This window comes from Paroedura picta, chromosome 2 (genome assembly GCF_049243985.1).
Source record: "Paroedura picta isolate Pp20150507F chromosome 2, Ppicta_v3.0, whole genome shotgun sequence".
NCBI lineage: Eukaryota > Metazoa > Chordata > Lepidosauria > Squamata > Gekkonidae > Paroedura > Paroedura picta.
Genome location: NC_135370.1, coordinates 38,639,520 through 38,655,969, shown reverse-complemented (window position 1 = coordinate 38,655,969; position 16,450 = coordinate 38,639,520). Strand labels below are relative to the sequence as shown.

General features: G+C 44.6%; 1 protein-coding gene across 5 annotated transcripts in view; it reads left to right on the top strand.

The window, feature by feature from the left end:
- Positions 1 to 16,450, top strand: part of B3GALT1 (beta-1,3-galactosyltransferase 1) — a 504,258-nt gene that overhangs the window by 125,524 nt on the left and 362,284 nt on the right. For 2 of the 5 annotated variants that reach the window (XM_077319820.1, XM_077319818.1), the window contains one exon: positions 5,746 to 5,840. The exons of the other annotated variants lie outside the window; for them this stretch is intronic. The gene's annotated coding sequence lies outside the window, so the exon portion shown is untranslated. The remainder of the gene's footprint in view (positions 1 to 5,745; positions 5,841 to 16,450) is intronic. 5 annotated transcript variants of the gene reach the window in all.

Sequence of the window (16,450 nt, the reverse complement as noted above, 5' to 3'; positions counted from 1 at the left end):
TAATTTCAATATATATTTTTAAATTTGTTAAACATTTGTCAGGTGACATGACCATATATGGTCACATTGACTCGAACCTCCCAAAATGGCCAATGATGGGGGTGGGAAGGGGAAGGGCTCCAAGTGGGTGCATACACAGCGATGCTTCCCTACCATACTCTGCATGATCACACCACTTGTGGGGTTCTTGGAAGCCTGATGATTGTTTGAGGGGTTTCTTGAGACCGTGATCTGTGCACTTTCAGAGATTAGTTTGTCGCTGGGGTATTACTGAAGGCCACACTGTGGAATTTTGAAAAATCCTGATTTCAGACATGGCTTCTCCCCACTTGGCATGAAGGTGCATTCATTTTTTCCAAGTGTACTAACAAACAAACAAACAAAAAATGAACACCTGTTCTTGCCCCCGTTGTGAATGATTAAATGTCACACATAGGTGAATTGGGAACAGCAGTAGCAAGGGGTTAAATGAAAAGATTCTCAGCAGTAACATGCAGAAGAAAAAAGCTCTGCTAAAGGGAATATTCCCTCTCTCCCAGTTTGCTACTGCAGCGTTGTGAAGGCATGGTGTGTGACCTGCTGTCAGGGGAGCGCGAGGTAAAACGGCAAATATGTGCCTTTCTCACAAGCGCAGACAAAAGAACAACTGACACTGTAATATTTAGCACATCTCAATGTAGGTTATACGGGGCTGATTGCAATGTATGCAAGTCACTTGCAGATAATTTAGAAGGGCCTGAGGTCATAAAGTTAAGAGCTTAGCCCTGATTTATTTTTCTCTGGTGAGACAATACCTTTTTTAAAAACGCGATTTACAAGCCCTCAGTGACAAGGCCGGCCGGATGGCATTTTCTTTGCAGCCCATAGGATTTCAGCATCTCCTTTGTTGCAGCAACGATGATTTTCCCTATGATGTCGCCAGTTCAGAATGGGTTCTTTGGGTGATTCATGAGCCCCCTGATCTCTTCATATTCTGAAGAGATGGTTCGACAAAGTAATATCTCAGCACTTCCTGAACTGGAAAAGCCCATGACAGAGAAACAGAATCCCTTAGGGGTGAGGGAGGAGGCGTGTGTGTGCCTTTTGTAATAAGAAGAAGTAGGTAGTCACATCATTTTGTGGGTCATTATAGGCATCTTGGTCAGGGGTAGCCAAACTCTGGTGACAGGGCCTCATGGTAATTGTAGTCAATGGACATCTGGAGAGCCGCTGTTTGGCCACCCTCAAACTAGGCCCTTCCTCGAGGCTTGCCACCTCTTGTGGGCAGCCACCTGACCCCTGCTACTGCCACAGAATTGCAGCTAAATCGTAGAGTTGTGGGATGTAATTTCTCAGTCCAGTCCAGAAATGACATAATGGCATTGCCGTACTGACACTCTGCCATGTCCTGGCCACACCTGGTGGAACGAGCTCCCTGAAAAGATCACTCCCACAGTTTCGCAGGGCCTGCAAAAAGGAGCTCCTCCACCAGGCATTTGCCTGAGACCGACCTTAGGACCCCCCTCAGACATCCCCTCCATGGTCAGAACCAGTCTGACCTCTCTACGGGTTTTAGCTGAGTTCTTGTTATGTTGTTGTTGTTGGGATCACTTGAAGCTGTGATGTTTAGAACGACTGTTGGATTGTTGTTGTTGTATATTGACTATGTTGTATGTTGATTCGTTCTATGTATCCCCCCGTGATGCTGTATGTAAACCGGCCTGGGCCATATGGAAGGGCGGTATAGAAATCAAATAAATAAATAATACGTAAATAAATGTCTCCGCCTTCCCAGTCTCCTGCTAGGTGATTACCTTTGGCTGACAACCTACTTCCTTCTCTGAGGTTGAGGCTGATAGCTCCTATAACTCTAGTTAGAAGAGCAAGGTCTTGATTGGGAGAAGGCCTCAAGTCTTCAGACAGGGTTGCAGGGGGTCAGGTGGGGTTGACATCTGTATAGGATTGTCAGCTGCCCACTTATGGCAAACTTCTGGAAATTTTGGCCTCTGCATGCCATTGCTGAGCAGTTGGCGGTGAGGCTCTTCCACCAAGCTTATGGATAAGACCAGCAGATATAGAGTTGGTTCATCAGATCTGGACCTCCTTTGCCGCCCCCTCTCCCTCCTCCTTCAACCCTCCACGGGCCAGTGTTGTTAAACTGTTTTTTAAAAAATTGTTCGGTGTTTTAATTGTGCTTTTCCTGAATATTCATGCATTTTTATTTTATACCAATGTGTTGTTGGTATAGGCGAGACGACTTTGTTGTGAGGGAAATATAGAAGTTTTTAAATAAATAAATAAGTTTCAGCTCTTTCACTTTCTTCCAGGGGTGTCTGCAGAAGCTATTCTCAGCTATGGGACGCTTCCTGTCACACTGATCAGTGCTTCACTAATTAAAAAGGAAAGGAAAGGGCCATCCCCGGAGAATGTGAGATGAATCACACACACACAAGGGCTTTCACCCTCAGGCAGAAGGGATCTTAGACTCGCTGACCCAAATTCATAAGTGTATTCCCAGAGCGTTGTTACTTTTTCGTACCTCAGATAAGGTTCTTTCCTGTTTGCCATATTATTTATTCCACGGATATGCCACTTTTTTATGGAGTGCTTGTAAAAAACCAGGTAATCATTAAGGCTCGGGTATCCATTACAAATACATACTTAAATCAGTAATAGCCCTCAGGCAGAACTGAATTTCATTAAAGCTCTAACTCATTTGTGATCTGGGTTGACCTTCTTTCTCCTGAGAAGGAGCATAGTGGTTAACAGGGCAACCGTAAGCAGAGTGACACGCTGCAAAAACAATGGGAAAAAATGGGCTTAGGCGGGTGGAACTCCGCTTAGGATGGCACCGAAAGGGATTGAGCCATGAAGCAGAAAATGCACGGCTCAAATCCTGCTGCTGCCATTAATTCTAGGGGTCAACCTAGAAAACCCACTGCTGTGTTAGCCTCAGCCCATCACAATATGAGGATGGTGATACTGTAGGACAGACTTTCTCCATCAGGGCTTCATGAAACTCTGGGTTTTCTTGGCAGCCCTGGAAGGTCTTCTGAATGGGTGGGAGTTAATATATATATATACACACTAGGGGTCAAGCCTGTTGCATTCAGGAATATAATGGGCACTAGATTAGGGGGGTGGAGTGAAATAACTCTGTGGATGACCTCCCCCCAGGACCTGGAAAGGCTGCAGGCAGCTGTTAGGGAACTCACTGGAAGGGGCAGTTCTCACACAGCAGGGATCTGCAGCCTCCAAGCCTCAGAAGGAAGTGGAAGGAGGAGAGGGTGGTCAGGGATGGGGGACGGAAGGCAATTGGCTGGTCACTGGACAGACAGGCAAGCTGGTTGGAGGAAGTGGCACTCGGGTGGGACAGCCACCCTGAGTGGGTGTGGCACTTAAGCCATGAGACATGCTCCTCCTCCAAGGCTCCTCCTCCAAGGCCTTACCAGAAATATATAGTGGTACAGATTTTAAATATTCGTTAAACATTTATTGGGTTGATGTGACCATTTATTGGGTTGATGTGACCAGGTGTTGTCGACCTGTCCTGCCCCCAAATGGCCAATGATGAGGGGATGAGAAGGGGAGGGGTCCTGGGTGGGCATGTACACAGCTGTGTTTCCCAACCATATTCTGCATGACCACCCCACTTCTGGGGCTTCTCAAAGCCTGAAGAACGTTTTAGGGGTTTCTGAATTGTTATAAAAAGAAAGGTCTGCTGTAGGAAGTCCTTTGTCGGCTCTGAGCAACTATATGAATGCTGAGAATTATTGCCCCAATTTGCAACTCTCAGGTAGATGGAATCCTAGCAATATAAGGATCTACAGAGGATTTAGGACTTGGCTGCGGCCATCTTGTTACGAAGCTAAAGCACGTCGCTTTGGAAGCATGGCTTGGGTGCCTTGTACAGTTAAGAACCTGTCACTCCAAGAAGTGTCACTGGCAGTTTTCTAGCTTTTCAGTAAACTCACCCGCACATTCTGCTTGCTTACCATAATCTTGGGAAGGAGGAACAAGGGTTTCTACCAATGAAAAAAATAGTAGAGAGGATAAGCTGTGATATTTCTTCTGAAGGTGAATCCTAGGTTACATAAACAAGCAGATATGGAAAGATTTTAAAGAGACCAGCAGTGTTTCAAACAGATGAAGAGAATTTCCTTTTGTAGTGTGCAGCTTTCTTGCTTCACCCTTCCCACGGAAGGGTGGCAGTGGTCAGAAATGTGCCACAGGAGGAGGGGAAATGAGGAGTCATCAACTCCCTCTCTTCTGTCTTGGTAACATCTTTCCTGTGTTCAACTCACTGAAATACATATTTGAAAATGTTGAATGCGCTCTGTGAGCTCCCAATACAATTCTAAGTACATACATAAATGTATTCAGAGCCCTGAGCTATATGGCCTGGCCTAGCCTGGCCTGATCAGATCTTGGAAGCTAAGCAGAGTTGGCCCTGGTTGGTACCTGGATGGGAAAGTACCAAGGATTTCCTGGGTCACTATAAAGAGGCAGGCAATGGCAAATCAGCTATTGTCTTGAAAACCTGCAAGGCTGTCATAATTGGTCATAACTTGATGGCACTTAACACTGTCTAGGGACGCAACCTCCGGAGGGGGGGACCTGTCCTGTTCATCTCCGGACTAAAGAGAACAGCTCCCGTGGAGAAATGACTGCTTCAGAGGGTGGACTCCTTAGCAGTATATTCCATTGAGGTCCCTCCCTGCCCCAAATCCTGCCCATTACTGGCTCCATCCTCACAGCCAAGAACCTAAAAAGGCCAGCACAAAGGACATGAACTTGAGCCAACACAGGGTGGAACACAATTTAAAAATATATGTTGTTGTTAGTTATGAAGTCGTGTCCGACCCATTGCGACCCCAAGGACAATGATTGTCCAGACCTTCCTGTCCTCTACCATTCCCCGGAGTCCATTTAAAAATATATAGTACCAGTATTTATTAATCAAATGAAAAACCCAAGGCTTTTAGCATAACCTCAATAAAATCAGTACATACCTACATGCTAATTTCTCCACTGACCAGATGTGTTTCGGCATTATTGCCTTTATCAATGGTCAGGCATCAAATAAAACCAGCATACATAAAACATACAACAAATACAATAATTGTTATAGCCAGTTGGCTCCTTTACATTAAAAAAAAAACACATATATTCGGGACACTATGGACCTATAGAGATTTCTGAGGCTCAGAAGGCCAGATAAAAGTTTGAGGCCTCTCCTATTTCAAAACCAGGCCCTGCTCAAGGCAAGCACTTTCAATGTCCCAATGAATATCTTGTAATGGGCAGCTCGCAACATGTAAACAACATTAACCCTGGTTTAAAATGATAAAACCATTTAAACTTCTTAACCTTCATCACCCATTCCGTAGCCTCCATGTCCCTCTAATCATTTGGAAAGGAAAACAGAAAGAAGCGCATGGAAAAAGCGGGAGCCAGGGAGGCCAGTCAATTTGGCACACCTTGTGTTCTGTGGAGAACATGTATTCTGCGTGCTTCCTGTGAGTTGTGGCTGTGCAGGAGTTTTATTTTGTCAGGAGGGAGTCCCTGCGAATGGCCTTCTAGCGTGGTGTCAGCGCGTTGTGAATAAATTCACAGACAGTGTTTGCGTAGTGAAATCTGTTGGTCTAGAAGGTGATTTTAAAGGCAGCGGCGAGACTCACCTCAAAAGATATACTGGCAATAGTAGCTTCTCCAGGGTGAGGGATCGCTGCATGTGGATGGTAATTTTTTTTTTTGCTTTGCTAGTAAATTCAACGCTGATGCTGCCTGTGAAAAAGAAGGCTATAACTTGGGGACTGGAAAGACCTTCGAACCTGCCTGGCATGACTGTATATGAGGATGTAAGCATCTTTTAATTCATTTGATACCTTTATCGGAGTGTTATAAACATAACAAGAGGAAGAAGAACAAGTTTAGCATTACAAAGGGAGAAATTCCCCACCAGAGGATTTTTAACTTATGCTCCCAGATCCTCGTAACAATTAGAAGATACATTGCTCCAAAATAAGTACTATAAGGGCTCTGATCTGACAAGCTTCTCTCATCAGGATATCTATGAAATTTGCTCAGAAGGAGGCTCATTACAAAATTCTGTCATTTGCCACTGAAATCACAACAAAGTAAAAGATGGGATCCAGATTTGGGCTTTCTGACCCTTCAAGGCCTTTCATGACAGGGAACATTTCCAAATCTTCCAAAAATATGGCGGTGATGATGATGGTGATGGTGATGATGATAATGATGATGATGATGATGATGCTGGCCATTCAGTTGTATCCGACTCTTGGCGATCCTGTGGGTCAACTGTCCCCATGTATTCAATCTTGCAGCGCCTCTTTTAGTTTTATGATGCTCTGGCCAGTGTCCATTTTGATTGTCTCTAACCGCCATGTTCCTTGTCATCCTTTTACCACTGACCAGTCCCAATTGCTCTCTCCATTGAGTGGGAGCACATGATATGGCCAAAGTAAGTGAGCCAGAATTTCGTGATTTTGCCTTCCAGGGAGACATCAGGCTTTATGCACTCTAATATTTCCTTGTTTGTGATGCTTGCTGTCCATGGTCATGTTGTCTTCCAAAAATAACCACTTTAAAAATCTTGTGAGCGTAAAAGTTGGTTGTAATCGCGTTGTTAAGTGCGAAAGGATGCTAGAACCCCGTGATCAGATGTAATTCCAAACACCTGCAGAGAGCATGTCTTGTTTGCTAAAGAGCAGAGGTTTTTTTTTCAATATCCAAAGGTCTCTATCTCAATCATCTAAAGCAGCGGTCCGCAACCTTTCGGCTGCCGCGGACCACTGCTCTGGAGTGGGGGGAGAGGGCGGCCCGGGGGCCCGCGCACGTGCGGCAGCCCCAGCGCAAACGTGCATTCGCGGACTGCCAAAGCGGCCAATTAGCTTGCAGCTCGGCAAGCTTCTCTTCCCTCCCCTCCCGAAACAAGAAGCTTGCTGGGCCGCGAGCTAATCGGCCACTTTGGCAGCCGATTTGCCCGCGGCCTGGCGAGATTCTCGCTTCGGGGGGGAGGGAAGAAGGAGCCACGGCCCGGCGCCAAGATCGCGGGTTGGGGACCACTGATCTAAGGACTCGAGATTCTTCTAACATAAAGAGAAAATGGTGAGGAATACCAGCAGACTGTATTTTTCTGCAAAATTAAACACAGCCAGTTAGTTGGGGAGGAATCAGACAGCGTGTACAGCACATAGCGTGCAACCACAGACATTCTGCACTTGGGCCAAATTAATGCACATTTATTGCAATTGCTGTCCAACTATTATTGGACTCAAAATTTACTTCCAGGTATTTATTTAAAGTGTTTCACTTGTTCAATCCTTTAATTTTTAGTTGACAAAAGAACACAGGGACAGGCCAGCTACCAGGATCTGCACAGGGAAGCTCAATGAGCACTTGAGGGAGATCATTTTCTGCAGTTGTTCCCAATGCCCCAGACCAAACCAGTCTGCAGAGTAGGGAACAGAAGACTTGGACAACTGAGGAGGCAAGGCCATAGAATACAAAATCGTTCTGGTTCTGTGGGTTGATCAAGAGCCCTCTTCCATTTTGGGCTAGAGCATCAGAATATGAGGCTAGGCTAAGATATGACTTTAATCATACAGACAAGATGCAGGACTTTCTAGCCTTACATAGTAACACCCCAATGCACACTAACCAGGTCCTATCCAAGCACTGCATGAGTCACATGACTTCCTTGACTCTCTTCATTTACAGGATGACCAGAATTTAATTCCCTTAGCTCCTTCTCTGCAGTTCTGATTGAAAGGGGAGAATAGTTGAGGGGAGGTAGGAAAGTTGCCCGCTCATGCGTTTAAGGTATCCAGGAGAGAGAGTTTGGCTGGGAGGGATTTTCTTCTTCTTCTTCTTCTTCTTCTTCTTCTTCTTCTTCTTCTTCTTCTTCTTCTTCTTCTTCTTCTTCTTCTTCTTCTTCTTCTTCTTCTTCTTCTTCTTCGTCATCGTCATCGTCATCGTCATCGTCATCGTCATCATCGTCAACATTAAATTTGTTACCCACCACTCCCGAGCCGGCTCCTAGAGTTACAGACCTCCAGTTAAAAGCCCCATTAAAACCCCATTAAAATGGACACAAAAATATAAGATACAATAGACCAACAACATGGCGGAAACACCCCCCCATCCCCACCCCACCCCTCCCTCTAGATGGAAGAGGAAGGAGAGATGAGATAACCAGAGTTGCAGCTTGACCCCAGGGTTGCTTCTAGGGTTGCCAGCTCTGGGTTGGGAAATACTTGGAGACTTTGGGGGTGGAGCTAGGTAGGATTTGGGGCAGGGAGGGACCTCATTGGAGTCTAATGCTATGGAGTCCACCCTCCAAAGCAGTCATTTTCTCCAGAGGAACTGATTTTTATTGCCTGAAGATGAGTTGTAAATAGAGGGAATCCTCGGGGCCTACCTGGGGGCTGGCCCACCAGGTTGCTTTTCTGGGCTCCACCTGGAGGTCTGATTTGATCCAGGATGAAGTCTGTTTCCTGTTACCTGTCCACAGTAAATCACCACCCCTGTTTTGCAAGCTTTTCTTTTTAGGAGGTGATTTTAGGCTGCTTTTACAAAACATTAATGAATCGCCAGTCGATCTTCATTGCGTGAGCAAAAAAAAAAAAAAAAGGCCTACAAATTAAAATAAAAATGTCCAACAAGATAAGCTTAGAAAAATAAAGTATTGGACATTTGTACAGAAAGTATTATAGCCTCTTGTGGCGCAGAGTGGTAAGGCAGCTGTCTGAAAGCTTTGCCCATGAGGCTGGGAGTTCAATCCCAGCAGCCGGCTCAAGGTTGACTCAGCCTTCCATCCTTCCGAGGTCGGTAAAATGAGTACCCAGCTTGCTGGGGGGTAAAACGGTAATGACTGGGGAAGGCACTGGCAAACCACCCCGTATTGAGTTTGCCATGAAAACGCTAGAGGGTGTCACCCCAAGGGTCAGACATGACTCGGTGCTTGCACAGGGGATACCTTTACCTTTTTTTTACAGAAAGTATTAAAACCCAAAGCCATTATTAAAATATTCCCAGCGACAAATTACTAATGACAAGAGTGGAGTAGTCACAGGTCAGATGTTGCTAGTTTAACTTATTGCTGCTGCCTTCCTTCGGAATTTGGTCCCTTCCCCCGCGTTTCTAGGAGTTGAAGCTCTCAGTTGGGGGCATGCCATGCCATGCATCTTACTGTCAATTCTTGCATGAAGACTGAGGCACTTCACGGAACGTGGCCTGCAGTTTCACACGTGCCCCTGAGGTAGCTAGCAACAATCTGCATGATAACTGATTGTGACACAGTGACCGATTTCTACTCAGTTGGTCACCGAGAGAGCTCTTGGGGAGGGGTTTAAAATCTGCCAAGGACAGGCTGTTGCAGAGCAAAGAAAAAGTTGCAGGCGGGACAGAGCCCCTAGTGGAGGGTGGGTTAATGTGGCTCGGCGATGTACAAATATCCCTGTTTTTTAATCAGTGGAACATGCAGGGAATTGGGCACGGTTCCCAGAAGAATTGAGCTGGGGGAATCAAATGTTTTAATTCCGGCCTTGATGAGGGGAGGGATTTAGCAGTGTAACCGAGTGGTTTTTCATCGTATGCACGGTTGGGGAAGATTATGGCTGTGTTTGTGAAGCAAGATCACTGATTAAGACTCTCTTCAGTTAAAGATGGACTCAGAACCTCTCCCAGGAAGAATGGGATGTAATTCTTTAGTGACTGTGGAGCAGTCTGTATCGCTCTGTATCAACTGCTTTCGCAAGGGAAGGAGCTGATAAAAAAGCTCTTCTCACACTTAAAAGCTGTTTCAAAGGCCCAAAGAGACTTTGAATTTTATTAATCTGCCTCCCGTCCTTTCTTCATCCAGACCAAACTGACTAGAAGGGCAAACCAGTTCTTCAGAGTGGGGTTCACGGTAAAGAATGGCCTTAGTAAGAGTTCTTATCCTGCCAAGTTCTGAAAGAAATCCATCAGTTGCCTGCTTGAGTTCAGCCTGTGGCCTTAACCTTATATGAGTACCTTAACAACAACCTTATATGAGTGTTTATAAGAGTTTTGCCCCCTGCTTTGTTCTTATTAACATTTCAGTGCTAGTTTACTTATGTGACTTCAGATTTTATACTCGTGCTTTGATTTTATTGATTTCTGTTGTATGTGGGGAGGAGGGGGGTGCCAAGATCTTTCCACTGCCAAGATTTTTAGAGTTGGAATAAAATTGGAGGTCATCTAGTCCAACCCCTGCACAGTGCAAGAATAAGCAACTTGCAGTGAATTCCACCAGCAGCTAGTACCCTTAATGTAACTAAGTCTGGATTTAATGGTGAGCAAAATGTGAATTGACATGTCGGTGACCCTAAAAGGCAGAATGCAGGAACATCTTTATCTTTATCTTTATCTTTATCTTTATCTTTATCTTTATCTTTATCTTTATCTTTATCTTTATCTTTATCTTTATCTTTATCTTTATCTTTATCTTTATCTTTATCTTTATCTTTATCTTTATCTTTATCTTTATCTTTATCTTTATCTTTATCTACCGTCTTCCCTCGAAGGCTTACCTATCAACGAGTATTTATTTATTTATTTGTTTGTTTTGGGGATTTTTATCCCGCCACTCTCCGGAGACTCATGGCGGGTTACACAAACGACAGAATTAGACCCCAATAAAATAAATCACAATCCCCATTCCAGAAACCCGTATATGACCCCTAAAACCTATAACATGGTGGCATATTCCCCAAACCTTCCCCAATTTATAGTCAAACCACCACAGGTACGGGATTGCACAGTGTAATAGCACTGGCTGGAGGAGGGGCTCCAGTTGTCCCTGAAACACGGCCTCAACATTGGACATTGGTCAATTACAGTGCAGGTTTACAATTCTGCCTGGGACCTCAAGCTTGGCCCTCCGCACAACTACAGGCACAGCAGTTGCCTGCCCACGTCTTTCAGTGCTGTGACTGGTTGTGACCAATCCTGTGTTGGTGCTGCACAATCAATCCTGTGTTGGTGCTGCAGATCCAGCAGTAGCATCCTAAGCAAAGTTACACTCTTCTGAGACCATTGAAGTCAGTGGACTAGGAAGAATATAATTTTCTCTGGGACTGTACTGCAAATCACTGCTAAGTATATCTATCATTGCCCACACTGCAAATCATGCCTCCCTTTCCCTAACCAAATGGCTGCACATTGATTGCGTGCTTGGCTTCATCATATAACAGTTTGCACAACCAGTCAGCACACAATTTGGACTGTCTGGGGAGAAAGTTCTCTCTCTCTCTCTCTCTCTCTCTCTCTCTCTCTCTCTCTCTTTCACACACACACACACACACACACACACACACACACTGTTGCGCTTCTGGAAAGCCTGAGTTTCTTTGTGGATGAAGCCTTTGAAGAGCTGAAATAGTGCAAAAATATCAACTAAATATCTATAGACGCTACTCAAAATATGAAGGGTATTGTTCCAGTAACGCTAACAGCCCAGGCTAGATAGATCTTGTCAGAGCTGGGAACCTGAGGAGGTTTAGCCCTGGTTAGTCCTGGGGTGGGAGATATGACCTTGACACATTTTCCCATTCTGAGGTAAAACATTTTCCTTAAGAAAAAAAAAAATCCCTCCCAGGCTGACCTATAGGGCCTATAAAACGGAGCTTCATGTTAGGAAGCTCACTGTCACAACCTGTTGCTGTTAGCTCTTTTTGGCTTTACTCAGCTCTAGAACCCTTTTGGGAAGTTATAGAGGCCTTTTTCTTATAAGCCTTTATCAGAAAGGCATGGAGACATTTTTAACAACAATGTTGTTTTATTTTACAGAGAGGAAAAGAAGGTTTTTTTTAATATCCCACTTTCCCCAAAGCAGCTTACAAATACTTTCCCCTTCCTCTCCCCCATCAGACACCCTATGAGGTAGGTGGGGCTGAGAGAGTTCTAAGAGAAGTCCTCTGTAAGAACAGTCATAAGACAACTGTGACTAGTCCAAGGTCATCCAGTTGGCTGCAGGTAGAGGAGTGGGGAATTAAACCCCGTTCTACAGATTTGAGTCTGCCACACTTAAACCACTATACCACGCAGGCTGTCACACCTTGATGGCTCTTAGGGTACCTGGAATGAGGAGTCAAACCTTTTCATATAAATCAGATTTTTCTTTTAGTTAGAAGCTCTTAGTTACAGGCTTTTGAGATGTTTATAGGCTTATTGTTAGTGGCTGAGATTTCTTTAAAACTGAGAGGTTTTATTATTGTGTTGTTGCTAAAACACACCTGTTTTTCTTTTTTTAATCTTTTTTTGATTAAAACTCCCCTGGCTTGTGGACATTCTTGCTAATACCACCATTTTTTCCTTTCCTAGTAGTACCAGTATTCCACTGCCTACTGAGGAGTCAGAAGCACACACACAAATCTGGGAAAATACTCCTGATTTCCCCTTTCTAAATGGACAGGGATCCTCCTTCTCCTCAAAGAAGAATTCTCCTTCCAATTTGGCCCATTTTGAGAGTTAACACTTCACTGCCCAAATTCCCAGTGCCAAATATCTGCCCTAGTTGTCCAGGCACTGTGTAGATCACCTGGCAGTAGAAAATTCAGTTCTGTGAGTTTCTCCTCGGAACGAATGGTCAGATAAAGATCTGTCAGACTGCTCTTTGAATCAGTATCCAGATCAAACTGAAATCTCACACATAGCCACAATATCTGCTTACTCTTAGCTGTTGCTGCCCAATCAGAGCACTCAGAGTAGCCTGTCGCTCTGGTTTCCTATGCCTAGTGAAGATTTTTCACCCTTCACTTGCTGTTGCTGTTACTTCAGCACTTAGAACTTGACTTTAAATGTGCTTTATGTCACAGGAGACTGCTAAGGAAGCCTGGAACTGCTATGCACAGGAAGGCTATTACACCCTGCCTTGTTTTTGAAAGGTGGAAATTCATGGGGCCACAATGAGTGTGTTGTGATTCAACAGCTCACTTTACCTTACCGGGCTCTGCATGGGCCAGAAATTATTAACCCACAAAACCCACCCATAGAATATTCGATATTCTTTGTAGTATCAATTAAATTCTTGGACTTGTGGATTTAACTTCCAAAATAATCAGAAGGGTGTCCCCACTATTCAGTAATAAAAGTATCATTTTGTAGGAGGCAGGTATTTTTGATGACCACTGAAGTTGCTCAAGGGAATCGTGGATGAATCATAAATTGCTACACCTTGGAAACTGGCCTCTTGCATTAGCCGTTAAACACATTAAGCTTTTGTATATTTAATAATGCCCTAATATCCTTGAGAGGCTCTTTAAACCGGTTGGATTTCCCTCTTGCCTATTCATGGGATTCTAATTTCCCTTTCAGGAGGCTGCAAATGGCAGGACGGAAAATATTACTTGCAGATAATTAACAAGAGCTGGGCAAGCAATTTGCTGTGAATCATTTCACGCGTCTGCTCACTTTGCTTACGGTTTATCTATGAATCTCGTATAATTGTCCCAAATTTATTTGTTATTCATGGAAATCATTTGGTGGTTAACTGGGAATGGGAGGGACAATGGAGTTAATGCGTCCTTGTGGATGGAGCTCGGCATGGTGCCAAAATCCTATTCGGAAGCCTGTTAGGCTTCAGTGTTGGAGCTTCTCCTTTGCAGGTAGAAGATCTCAGGTTCAGTCCCTGGCACCTCTGGTGAAAAGGAGAGGTAACAGGCAATGTGAAAGATCGAGACCCTGCAGAGCTGCTGCCAGTCAAAGTGAACCATACTGAGCTTAATGGATCAATGATCTGATCCATCCATCCATCCATCCATCCATCCATCCATCCATCCATCCATCCATCCATCCATCCATCCATCCATCCATCCATTCATTCATTCATTCATTCATTCATTCATTCATTCATTATTAGATTTTTATACTGCCCTCCCATATGTCTCAGGGCAGTATAAAGCAACCTCACACGTAGGTGTGTTCCTTAGCAGCTATCATCAAATATATTTGATCTGTGGGCTTCAACTAGGGTTGCCAACTGTGGGCTGGGTAATCCCTGGAGATTCTGGAGGTGGAGCCTGGAGAGGCTTTGGGAAGGGAAGGAGTCTCAGCAGGGTCAAGGCCATTGAGCCCACCCTTCAAAGCAGCCGTTTTCTCCAGGAGAACTGATCTTTGCAGCCTGGAGACCAATTGTCAAAGTGGGAGATTTGTAGGCTCCTTCTGGAAGTTGGCATCCCTAGCTTCAACCTTTCCAGAAGCTGGCACCCAGCCTACATGGGATTCACTTAAATGCAAACATGTGACAGGACATTAAGTAATGTCACAGAACAGAGCTGTAGAACAGGAAGGTGAGGAACCAGAATTATTACCTCGCCAGGGTCAAGGCCAGTATTGTGAGCAGCAGAGTAAGAGAAGAAGAGTTGGTTCTTATATGCTGCTTTTCTCTACCTTAAGGAGTCTCAAAGTGGCTTACATTTGCCTTCCCTTTCCTCTCCCTACAGCAGACACCCTGTGAGGTGGGTGAGGCTGAGAGAGCCCTGATATTACCGAAGAAGAAAAGTTGGTTCTTATATGCCGCTTTTCTCTTACCTGAAGAAGTCTCAAAGCGGTTCACAAACTCCTTCCTTTTCCTCTCCCCACAACAGACACCCTATGAGGTAGGTGGGGCTGAGAGAGCCCTGATATTCCTGCTCGGTCAGAACAGCTTTATCAGGGCTGTGGCGAACCCAAGGTAACTTGGCTGGTTGCATGTGGGGGAGTGCGAAATCAAGCCCGGCTCACCAGATTAGAAGTTCGCACTCCTAACCACTATACCAAGCTGGCTCTTAGTGGTGAGGACAGATGGCCAAGCCAAATATCATAGAGACAAAGTCAGGTCAGAGGAATCCTCTCCACTGTAGAGTGAGTTGGCCTTGCTGGCCTGCTTCTCTCAGCATGCCATTAAACAGAGCTAGGTGGTACTACTCTTTATGCACCTGTAGCAGAAGCACCATCTGAGCAATCTTTAACAATGTAAAGGTATTAACTGTCTAACAGGTAATGAACCAGGGTTTAGCACCGACGTACACTTGCTTGCTTAAATTATGACCGTGCTTCTTGTTAACGTTTGACTTGTGCATTTATAATTTCCTTGTTTGAGATCATTCCTTTCTGGAGATTCTGAGCTTGAAATATAATATGTGACCAGTAATTGTCACCTTCCGGGCCTGTAATTATATTCAGATGCGCTGCAGAGAACATCCTGGGGCTGAAGTCCACCATTCTGCATGCGCCTAAATTTGCTTCCTCAAATTTGGTTGGTCATCGTTGGGTTACAAATCCTACAGCTTATGGGGGAGGGGGGTGTCATGGCAGAGCCTCTTCTAGTCCTATCTTAAACGAAGCAAGGTTGGTACTTGGGACGGGAGGCCACCACAGAAGACTCTGCTTCTCACATGCCTTGAAAACCACTTGCTGTGGTTGCCATAAGCCTGCTGTGATTTCATAATATTTCTTGTTAGGTTCCATCAAGTCATTTCGGCCTCTTGGTAACTTTATGAACAAAGGGCCACCGTCCAACTCTGTCTACAGGCATTTCTTTAAGTTTGTTAAGGTCCGTCCACTTATGCCTCCATCTTGTTCTTGGGCTGCCTCTTTTTCTGCTTCCACCAATTTTACCAAGCGTAATCATTTATTTCTCCCTATCATTTGCACATATTCTGTGACCGAAGTATGAGAGTTTTTGTTTACAGATCATTACCTCAAGAGCGCAGTTGGATTTACTTTGGTCCCGAACAGATCAATTTGTTCTTCTTGCAGTCCATGTTATTTTCAGTAATCGTCTCCAGGTCCATAATTCAAAGGCATCTCATAGAGTCATAGAATCATGGAGTTGGAAGGGACCTCCAGGGGCATCTAGTCCAACCCCCTGCACAATGCAGGAACTCACAACCACCTGCCCACCCACAGTGACCCCGATTTCATGCCCAAATGATCCCCCGCACACACATGAAAAATCTCCAGAATCCAGGCTGTCCTGGAAGGAATTCACCTTTTTCCTTTTTCTCTCATACTTTCCTAGGATCCAGCACATGCATATATATAGAGAGAGAGTGTACAGATTTGAACTTAAAATATATGTAGAAGTAGATGGCTGAAAAATAAATTGAGATTTACCTCCATGTAATGTGACAACAAAACTTTTAAAACACATGTTCATGAGCTGCTGCCTGCTGGTTGGACATCAGACAAGTTGGATTTAATCGTGAGCAAAATGTGAATTAACTTGTTGGTGACTTTAAAAGGCAGAATGCAGGAACATATACACATCTATCAATGAGTATCGATTCATTGTCTCCTGTCCTGTTTGACTTTTTCATAAACAAGTATCCTAGGAATCTACTTTGGCTTAGGTGAGCCAGTTGGGCTGACAGAACAGGGAGCTGCAGCTGAAGACTGGGCAGAAGAATGAGGGGTTTCTGCAACTACCTTGGAGTCTAAG